This window comes from Lytechinus pictus, chromosome 7 (assembly GCF_037042905.1).
Source record: "Lytechinus pictus isolate F3 Inbred chromosome 7, Lp3.0, whole genome shotgun sequence".
NCBI classification, from domain to species: domain Eukaryota; kingdom Metazoa; phylum Echinodermata; class Echinoidea; order Temnopleuroida; family Toxopneustidae; genus Lytechinus; species Lytechinus pictus.
Window position 1 is genome coordinate 3,722,950 of NC_087251.1, and position 12,041 is coordinate 3,734,990.

Consider the following 12,041-nt stretch of genomic DNA (forward strand, 5'->3'; position numbering starts at 1 on the left):
ATAAAAATACAAATTATGAATTCATGTAACAAATAGTAACAACACAAGAAAGGAAAGTGAGGACATGACCTCATCATCCCACCTTCTGCATATATTCATGATGGATTGATGGCATGCATATAATTGTACTCACAAAATATTGCTTAACTTCAAAATTCAATGACTGAAAATAAAAAATGGGCAAGGAATTTTATAACAAAGTTATGACATTTTCATTTTTTATATTAATTATTCAGTAAAATAGTTCTTGGTATGTCTCCATGAATTAGCAATGAGCGAGCTCATATCCCCACTTATTATTTTGAATTAATTGAAATCATATTTATTCAATTTTTTCCTCGAAGTCTGAAAAAATTGGATTGACAACTAATTTAACTAATATGTGAGATAATCATGCATGCAAACAAAATAAAAATTAAACAATAATTATTTGATTTCACAAAAAGGAAAGTGGGGATATGACATCAGCATGTGAACCCATTGCATGTTCATTGCACCGTGCATAAAGGCCTTGCTAAACCTTACATTGCAAAATAACTTTTTTGTTTTGTTGAAATTTTCAGCATTTTGCTCAGTGGTTTTTGCTCAATTTTAATTAATATCATTTTCAGCCAGAGTAATTAAGAGTTCTTTGCCTTATATGAATACCTTTCTTTAAAAAGGAATGGGTAGGAGTGAAATACTTATCAAATAAAAAGGGAACAAGAAAAAAAAAGTATTTAGCAATGCTATTCTTAATTTAGAATAAACAAGTGGAATGCCTCTGGCAGTCTCGTCTGCATTACACGATTCGATAGTGCTGACTTTGAAAACAGCTATTGTATAATTATTCACAAAAGAAAACATTCATATGATAATAAAATTCTATGTCCATTGACCCAAAATGACCTTTGACTATGATCATGTGATCTAAGATGTGTGCAAAACAATCATTTATACTTGATTACTCTTATGTCTGTTTCATGAACTAGATCCATAAACTTTCTAAGTTAGGATCATAAGATGCCAATTCAACAAACTATACCCCCAACATAAACATGTTCATTGACCCTAAATACATGTAACCTTTGACCTTGGTCATGTGATCTGAAACTCGCACAGGATGTTCAGTGATACTTCATTACTTTTATGCCTAAGTTTTATGAACTAGCTCCATAAAAATTTTAAGTTACGATGGAAATTCAACAAATACCCCTAACATGCCCAAAGTTCATTAAATGACCTTTGACCTTGGTCATGTGACCTGAAACTCAGGCAGAATGTTCAGTAATACTTGATTAACCTTATGGCCAAGTTTCATGAATCAGATCCATAAACTTTTAAAGTTATGATGGTAATTCAACAGATACCCCATTATGGCCAAAGTTCATTGACCTTTGACGCTGGTCATGTGACCTGAAATTCGCACAGGATGTTCAGTGATACTTGATAACTTGATTACTCTTTATGTCCAAGTTTTATGAACTAGACCAATATACTTTCAAAGTTATGATGGTAATTCAACAAATACCCCCAATTTGGCCAAAGTTCATTGACCCTAAATGACCTTTGACCTTAATCATGTGACCTGAAACTTGCACAGGATGTTCAGTGATACTTGATTACTCTTATGTCTAAGTTTCATGAATCAGATCCATAAATATTCAAAGTTATGATGGTAATTCAACAGATACCTCCAATTTGGCCAAAGTTCATTGACCCTAAACGACCTTTGACCTTGGTCATGTGACCTGAAACTCAAGCAGGATGTTCAGTAATACTTGATTAACCTTATGTCCAAGTTTCATGAACTAGGTCCATATATTTTCTTTCTAAGTTATGACATTTCAAGAACTTAACCCTAGGTTAAGATTTTGATGTTGATTCCCCCAACATAGTCTAAGTTCATTGACCCTAAATGACCTTTGACCTTGGTCATTGACCTGAAACTCAGGCAGAATGTTCAGTAATACTTGATTAACCTTATGGCCAAGTTTCATGAACTAGGTCCATATACTTTCTAAGTTATGCTGTCATTTCAAAAACTTAACCTTAGGTTAAGATTTGGTGTTGACGCCGCCGCCGTCGGAATAGCGGCGCCTATAATCTCACTCTGCTATGCAGGTGAGACAAAAAGTATGTTTTTTAATTTATTGCATTTATTGGTGTCTCTATTTTATCAAACAATCATTGGAATTGTGCATACAATGAATCAAGAATCTAGTTTTTAAAATACTGACAAGCCAACCGCGTAGCCAGGATTTCATTTTGGAGGGGGCGGTAAATGCACGCAAAGCGTGCCAACACTTACAGAGCGTGCGTAGCGCATTCCCTAGGGGGTGGGTGCAGGGCGAAGCTTTCGGTGTTTCATAAATTAAAATGAAAAGGAGCCGTCTCTCTAGTCTCTAGTACCTACATATTAGCCCCAATTCAGTTGACTATATTGTGATTTTGAACCTTGTTTTCGAAAGTGACTGTGAATGCACAAAAAGGGATAAAATGGAGGAAAATAATATTAACACCGCGCGAGGCGCGGAAGCTAAAGCGTTTTGTCAATTTTTTTGCAAAGAAAAGGGTCCCGAGAAAAGGGTATTCTCTAAGTTATATTGAATACTTCCCTCGGAAAGATCAGATTTGATTACAAACAATTTAGCGACAGTGCATATCTTAACTTGCAAAACAGAGGAGAAGAAGGATATATGCTGGGAGGAAGATATTCCTCCCCGCGCAGAGCAAAGAAACTCTGAAATTTCAAAGGGCGGACGTTTCGTCAAATGCAGATATCTCTAATACCCCCATCGGCTCTAATTCAATTGTTTTTCCTCTAAGATTATTGAACTTCATTACAAGGAAAATAGTGCGCAAAAATTTGAAACTTCTGTGATTTATTGAAATTATATAAAACAGGATGATGACTTTGACTTATCCTGATGCGCATCATTTTGAATGATAACGAAATTTAAGTGTCATTCAAAATTTCAAACTGAGGGCGCAAAACAGGACAGGAGATGAATGTGCAGGGAAATTACATGAAGTTTAGTAGAATTTGATAAAATATATTGTACTTTTTTTTATTTAATACGACATGAATTTTATACCTTCCTCTTTTTAAATTAGGAACCTGTTTGCCCCCAAATTATGGTTGTTTAGTAATGAGCTGAAAAGCGGGAGAAGTTGCCTATATGGAGGTGACGGCAGAAATTGATATAAAGATTTTACCCGCCCGGAGACGACCCGACCAGAAGTTGCGCTATCAATTATTAAAAAAAAACAAAGATAACTTCATATACTTCGGCCTATCCTTACTCTAATTTCATGCCCTAAATTTATATATTTGAACTTTAACTGGCAAGAAACACATATAGCTGAGGTGGAAAAACAGGGTTAGAGAAAGGGTGAGGGAAACAAAGGAGAACTGCAATATTGTCATTTAACCGCGCGCAGCGAGGAAGCAAAATTCATACATGTAGATATAAATTTAGAGCGTGAGTGAAGGAGTTTCTTTTTTGAGAAAAAAAAAGAATAAAAAGAAAAACCCACAAAGCTACCTTTCTTCCCTTTCCTTCCTTTGCTTTTCCTTTTCTCCTCTCTTTCCCCTTTTTTTTTCTTTTTGGGGACGTTTTTTTTGGGGGGCGACCGCCCGGTTCCATGACAATTGCTCCGCCGACATCTGCTCCGCCGACAATTGCTACGCAAAATACGACAACTGCTCCGCCGACAATTGCTCCGGACAGTTGCTCCGCCGACAGTTGCTCCGTCGACACTTGCTCCGCCGATATGTGCTCCGTCGACACTTGCTCCGCCGATATTTGCTCCGCCGATATTTGCTCCGCCGACATCTGCTCCGCCGACATCTGCTCCGCCGAAAATTGCTCCGCCGACAATTGCTCCGCCGATAATTGCTCCGCCGACATCTGCTCCGATTATACGACAATTGCTCCGCCGATATTTGCTCCGCCGAAAATTGCTCCGATTATACGACAATTGCTCCGCGACAATTGCTCCGCCGATATTTGCTCCGCCGACATCTGCTCCGATTATACGACAATAGCTCCGTCGATAATTGCTCCGCCGACATCTGCTCCGCCGTAAATTGCTCCGATAATGCGACAATTAATTTACAAAGTAAACTTAAACTATGCTTGCATGATATATTACATGTCATACACAGGGGCCGCGGGACGGTTTTCAAAGTGAGGGCTGAGTCAAAAGTGGGGGGGGGGGGGGCTGTCCATGCTAAAAATCACAATCATATGGTCATTCTTACGTTTTTTGGTACACGGCTTTGGAAAATTGGGGGGGGGCTAAAGCCCCCCGGCTCCACGGCCCCTGATACATGCATATAGAAAGAAATAGAAAAAAAGGGGTAAGCACAAAGGAGGGAGAGATATTCTTAATGCTTATTCATGGTGGGGGGGGGGGGGAGCATTTGTGTAAGTTTTATTACGTGCCTGGCGATTAAAATGAAGAAAAAAAAAACGCGTTTTCATGTAATTATTATAACCATATAGCTCCATGTTATAACAGTAGAAACAAATTAGACATACCCCATTCTTAGCGTCAAAGTCGATCAGACTGGCGAAATATGCTCCGAAGTGGAGACATTTGCTCCAGGTGAAATTCAACGGTATACCCCACCTTATTTTGTCGAAAACCTGTACTGTAGTCACGCAAAATGTTTACTGTCGGCAAATTTTGTGCCACACAAACATGACCAAGACATTCAGTAAGTAAAAATTAATATTCAAGAAAATACCAACTTGTGAAAGGCTACATGTCATGTCACCTTCTCGACACACCCCTCCACTCTGGTTTCCATATCCTCTCGTACACACAGTGCTCTCAGTCTGGTCTCCACATCCACATCATGTCATACACACCGTAGGTTTTAGATTATGATAATATTGTATATAATAGTGAGTTGCTTTTTTGTTTTATGTTGATCATGATTGTTTTCTTCACTGATAGAAAAAGGATAATTAATTTTTTTTTTTAATCCAAAAATAAAATCCATATGTTCTGTTTTATATAGTTATTAGTCAAGGTTACTTTAGTTCGCATTAGTTCTCATTGTTTATACGTTCTAATTCCTATGCATTATTCCGATTGATATTGTACTTTAAATTTGACTATGTATTGTTACTTTGATTATGTTGTGCTTTGTGAACGGAAAATGAATAAATCTTAATCTAAATCTAAATATGGTCCGCCAATAGTTGAATTATATTCATTATGATGTTATAATGTAAGTAACAATTTGTTGTTGATGGGGGATATAATTTTACAAGTAGTTTCAAAAAATAAAAAAAATCAATCAAACAAGATTTTCTTCTATAAATGATATACCTTCATGTGTATATGGCAGCCTATGTATTTTCCAAAAATGAACTATATGAGAAGAAAACGTGTGTTCATGTACTTATTATCATTATCATTGTACCACCATTATCATCATCAGCATCTTCATCATCATTATCATTGTCATCGTCGTTTTGCTTATGCGGAAATCAAACAAAAATGATTGTGAAAAGGGTTATGGAGGGAAAGAGAGGGAGAGAGAGAGAGAAAGAGGGGGAGTGAGTGAGAGCTTGAGGAAAAAAGGAGGTGTATGACTTATTATTTCTGAATATCGCGATTTCTGTTTATTCATGGGATTGAAATAGAAGGATAAACTTAACAAGTTCTTGTCATTATCATTTTTTTATTTGATTTACTGATCAGAACATGAGATAAATGAAATCATGAAGACTGTACGTTCTCGACAGTTTTATTAACGTTTTCCAACCAAAACTACACTTTAATGACTGCAAACACCTTCATTTTCACACACTCGCAACTATGGACACAGTATACATGTAATTGAGAGTAGTGTCATTTTCAAAACCTTTCTTAGCTGCAAGGAATACTGAATCTCATTTCCACAATGTGCATCTGAATGCACAATGCCTGTGTTTTTAACATGTACCCAAATTACCAAATTTAAAGAACACATGTTAAGATCTAATGAATCAGCTAAATAATCCACATTCTATCATGATCAGCAGGCATAACAGCCTATATACTCTTCAATACTTCAATTACAGTTTGTCGAAAGAAATAACACAAAGAAAAAGAAATATATAGAATTGTAACTCTGGTAAATATATAAAAAATATTCAATTAACGCATCGTGCTCTCATTTCTTTTACGAGATATCTCCCCCCCCCCCCCCGAGATATGCTTCATGTTTACAATTTTAAAAAAGGCGTATAAATGTCCCCTTTCCATGTCAATAACAGCTCGTGCTTTGTGCTCGCATTATAAATTCAGTGAGATGCGTATTGGGTTTCATGAATTTGTAACTATATTATTGCTGGTATATATATTATTGTCTTTTAAAAATAACATTATTTGTTTAGACGTAATGAGAGAGATACATACATATATGCATTTATTATAATATATTTATATTGTCGCTATTGCACAGAATAGAACAAAAATACAACCGAAGTCTAGTTTAATAGTAACTCACCAGTAGCGTAATGAGCCAACAACAAAAAATGGAGGGGGCGAGACAAGGATGACATTTATTTTCCTTTCCTTTATTCTTTTTTTTTCATTGGTAGGGAGAATGGGGGGATCCGTGACCCCTAGCACGCCCCTCCCCCATCTGTACGCCAGTGATGATCATACTTTCGTTTGAAACAAATTGAAGGAAAAAAGTGCCAGGGTAGATAAGGCCGAAGACGTAAATAAAAATTATTGATAAAAATATTAATGATTATAATACTGATAAATATACAATAAATCAAGCGGTCACCAATAAAAATACACAACGTGAAAGAACAAAACGAGAAAGAGCCCGCGCGAATGTATGGTGTATAATTTGCTGGAAAGCAGAAGAGATATTGTGTCCAACACCCCCCCCCCCAAATTCTCTCCCCGCTCAAGACCGGAGTGAAACCAATGATAATAATATAATATATTAAAACAAAAATCCAGATTCACAATTTCAATGGGGAGTGTGTCATTCCCCTTCTCCGTTACAATTTGTCAAGTGGCAGCGGCAGGGAGAACAATTTGTTTTGTTTTTTAAGCAGAAAGCTGCGATGATAGGGAAAGAAAAAAATAAATAAAACATTAACGAATAACAAGAACAAAACAACGACAAAACAATTTGTATCAGGATGAATTTCTTATCATTTAACCTAGACCAACTTGGAGAAATAAGATGTTCATGCAATTGTCGTATAATCGGAGCAGATGTCGGCGGAGCAAATATCGGCGGAGCAATTGTCGCGGAGCAATTGTCGTATAATCGGAGCAATTTCGGAGCAAATATCGGCGGAGCAATTGTCGCGGAGCAATTGTCGTATAATCGGAGCAATTTTCGGCGGAGCAATTGTCGTATAATCGGAGCAGATGTCGGCGGAGCAATTATCGGCGGAGCAATTGTCGGCGGAGCAATTTTCGGCGGAGCAGATGTCGGCGGAGCACATGTCGGCGGAGCAAATATCGGCGGAGCAAATATCGGCGGAGCAAGTGTCGACGGAGCACATATCGGCGGAGCAAGTGTCGACGGAGCAACTGTCGGCGGAGCAATTGTCCGGAGCAATTGTCGGCGGAGCAATTGTCTTATTTTGCGTAGCAATTGTCGGCGGAGCAGATGTCGGCGGAGCAATTGTCGGGTCACCGACCGCCCCCCCCCTGGCTACGCACCTGTGACAAGCTGAATTAAGGTTGTGAACTGTATTAGCGCCACCAACGACCTTCCTTTTATTTCCGTGGAAGAGACATGCGTAGCCACTTTCCAGGCCGAGGTAAGCGATTTTGCTCTTTTTTGTGTGTCCTTTTTAAATAAAAAAATATGTTAAAAATTGAAAATTGAACGCTTTTCACCAGAAAAAGCCCTGGTGAGTAGCGGAATGGGTTTCGGCTAACATCATTCACGTTATGAAGCGATGTTAACGACAACTCTAAAATCCATTGCGTAAACATGTTGGTTGCGCGAGGTTAGTATAGCATAACCTCGCAATACGTGTGAGTGGGTCTAGGTATACAGCACTCACACGTATTGCGAGGTTAGTAAGTACACTAACCTCGCACCATGAACCGTGTTTGGCAGTGGATTTCTAACTAGTGGGTCGCGCGTGCTGCGATCCCACTTCTGGTGTCCACAACACACGACTTCTATGGCTTGATTTTTCTGTGCGTGGCGGCATGTAATGAACCCTTGAGTGGGTATACAGTAACTATAGATCGGGATCGTTCACAGATCTCGGTCTATAGTTCTAAAATGAATATTCATAATTTGAGCTGCAATATTTCCGCGCATGCCCAAATTTGCATTTGCGATGTTTTGGAATCAGCAGTGAATTAATGCGTGTGAGGAACCCGATACTGGCTCTAACAGGTAACAGGTTAATTTCTAAAAAAGCACCCACGGCTACATCTCTGCCGCCGACTACAGAATAATTGAAGGCACGGCACATTCAACAAATAACGTTACTTTATGAAAAATTAATACGAGGACTTACAGAATGAAGTCCGCCTACGAAACTTACCAAACGATGTGAAGTCAATTCCTCATAATTTGATGAATATCCCTCAGTCAAAAAAATCAAAATGCGTCATTTAAGCGTTGATTTTTCTTCTCATTGACAAAATATGAAAGCCACCTTTCTAGCTCTCAATTTTTTTGTCTAATGAGCAAAAGAGGGCGCTCGATTTATCTTCATATCAAAGACACTACAATTGAAAGACTAGACACAAAAATTATCTTACACGTAAATCGATGCAAAGCGTTACGTAAAATCGGCAAAGTGTTCAATCTTTTTACTGTAAAGACTTTGGTGGAACGTTAATTGACAAACGAACGGTAGCACTTGCGGGGCTTCGTTCAAGGTACATAGAATTTTCTATATTTTTTGTTTAATTTGTCATCGTTTTGAATATTTTCCAAAAAGTATTATCGTCAGCAAAAATAATAAAAAGTACATTTTAAAAGTTATATTGCATTTATTGGGGTCTCTATTTTATCAAACAATTATTGGAATTGCGCATACAATGAATCATGAATCTAGTTTTAAAAATACCACCAAGCTGAATTAAGGTTGTGAACTGTATTAGCGCCACCAACGACCTTCCTTTTATATCCGTGGAAGAGACGTGCGAAGCCACTTTCCAGGTGGAAGTAAGCGATTTTGCTCTTTTTTGTGTCCTTTTTAAATTAAAAAAAATTGAAAATGGAAGCTTTCTACACGAAAAAGCCCTGGTGAGTAGCGGAATGGGTTTCGGCTAACATCATTCACGTTATGAAGCGATGTTAACGACAACTCTAAAATCCACTACAAAAACACGTTGGTTGTGCGAGGTTCGTATAGCATATACTAACCTCGCAATTAGTGTGAGTGTAAAAAAGTAAAATCACAAATTTTGAGACTAACCGGAGGATTATGGAGACTAGTGGCATGACTGGAGTGAAATTAGAAAAGCAGGAAGATTAGATCTTTTTAAAATCGTGTTGGTGCTAGACCAAAAGCTTCGGTCTCTGTTATGTTGGTTGTTCAGCTGAACTCCGTTGGCTTCACTCACCAAATACAGAGACCGAAGTTCTAGCGCGATCTGTACAGGGGACTCAATGGCCATATGTTTATGTACTTAAGATCGGATAAAACGGGGAAGTGAATTTGCGCGACAGCCGAGGTAATTGTAAGTCACTGTTTTTGTTCCTTTTAACTTGATTTTTCTCCGTTTTTTGGCAATTGATGCCAAGAGGGAATATCAATTTGCATTTTGGTCGCGTGAATTTTCAAAATTTTTACTCATTAAAGACAAAAATTGAAGAGCCCCGACGGGGGGATTTTGCATTGCAAGTCCCCTAATGGTGGCTGCACGCTAGCGAGCCGTCTGTGTATGAGGAGAAATTAAAAAAAAAAAAAAATGTTAAAAAACTCCTCGAAACAGACGGCTGCCAGCTGTCTATGTTGGTGCATGAGATTTATATTTCCACCCCCCCCCCCATCATGCCCATAAGACCATAATTCCACCTTTGGCTTTGTCACTCGGATTCGGAGTATTACCTCAACAAGTGATGTTCGTGCAGGCTCCACTCCACTTCACTAGTACCGCTACAGTAGGCTACACTAACCGTACTCCGTAGTGTAGCGGTAGTGAAGTAGAGTGGAGGCGCTAACCCAGGGAGCTCCGGCCCGAGTCTCGCGGGACGGATCTCCCTGACCCTGTCCATGGTTAGACTAGAGTGGAGCCTGCACGAATACCGTATCACTTGAGCCGTGAGGTATAGTTCACGATAGATTTTGTCTACGTCTGTACTTACTACGACTAGATATCCAGTTAAATGTTGATTCTATAGACCGATGGAATTTTTCGTAATGAACACAGACACATTATGTAAATCCAAATTAGGTTAGGCCTATCCAGGAAAGACGTTCCTCGCACTCGCACTCGTGATGATGATAATGACAAAATGTTGTAAACAATGAGACTGAAAATTTCGGCAGAAAATGAGTGTACCGTATCGATACGTACGGTAGCGTTAATGCTTCACAATGATAAAAGAAAGTCGTATAATTTATCCGACGTGGCATACTAGTATATGCGCCATCCACTCAAATTGTAAAAGGAAACAACTATTTTTTTTGTTTCAAAATTGATTTTTTAAATTGATTTGGGATATTTTATGTATGCTCCAGTGGCGTAACGATGGGAGGGGGCTGGCTTTTAAAAAAAGAGAGAAAAAGAAAGGAAAGAGCAATTGGGTGAAATATAATATTATTTTCTGAATTGTTAAAAAAAAAAGATATTTGTGAATTTTTGCTGGCTCGCTTCACTCACTCATAACTTTTCAGGGGCCGCGGAAACGGGGAGGCTGCGGGGGCTTCAGCCCCCTCACTTTGTTTTTTTCAAAACCGTGTATACAAACATAAATATGTCTGATTATTTTTTTTTGTACATAATGGTTAGTCGCGTGCATTTGAGTGTCCGAAAGTCCACACACACAGCTACAACACAGGGAACAATGGTTTTCGTGAACGTAATATTGCAGAAATCCGGGTATATCTTTATAACTATTAATAATCTCACACCAGATTGATAATAGTGTGAAAATGTTATCTTATTCCTTTAATTTGATGTAAATATTATTACAATTAATTCACTATTTACGTCTTGCTGTTCATTTGAAATTGTCCATGTTTACAACTCTTGCTATGGCAAACGGTCTGAAATCACCCATATATTCAAGACCCTGGCATCTTTGTTTTCCCACTGGAATATCCCTTAGGGTCAAAGAGGTCGAGATTGATTGTCATCTCAATGCTAAATAGATTACCTATGGTTTGATGTATAATACTTCATGACTGATATAATGGTTACATCTCATTTTTCTCCCAAACTTTGAGATCGAGCAGGCAAAACATGGCATATTTCTGTGTACAACGTCACGTGACTAACGTATGATAGTTTGTTCCTAGACCCTTTTTATTTGAAACAATTAATACAGTCCAAACAACGCATTTAATGTTGAAAGTAACAATGTTCTTGACTACAAAGATTTGCCTACTGATATTTATAATATAGCTACAGTTTGAGGAAGCAAATATTGAGTCCGGAATTGATTTTGATTTGAAATAGGGTCTGCGTAAGTATACTATATACTAGCAGGCGAACATCGTCTGCTACGTAAACCAAATGAGCGAACATGACCGAAAATTATGGGTCAGCCCCCCTCCCCCCACGTTCAAAACTGTTCCGCGGCCCCTGCTTTTTAATGAATTTTGCCTGATACACCATCATCTATCCCCGTCCAAATTTTTGCCTCGTTACGCCACTGGTAAGCTATACCTAATTGGAGTCACTTACGTTTTAAAAGCAATTTAAGTAACTCTAGCATAAGCAATCGAAGTAGGGGGCAGAGGGAGCACTTGCCCATCCCCCCAAAAAAAATGAAGTGGGGGGGGGGGGAACCAGTCAGTTTTGCCCCTACAGTGCTCCCTAAAAGTAAAAAAATAATTATGTAAAGTCAAAATAAATAATGAAGGCTCTTTTCTTAATTGTCTAAA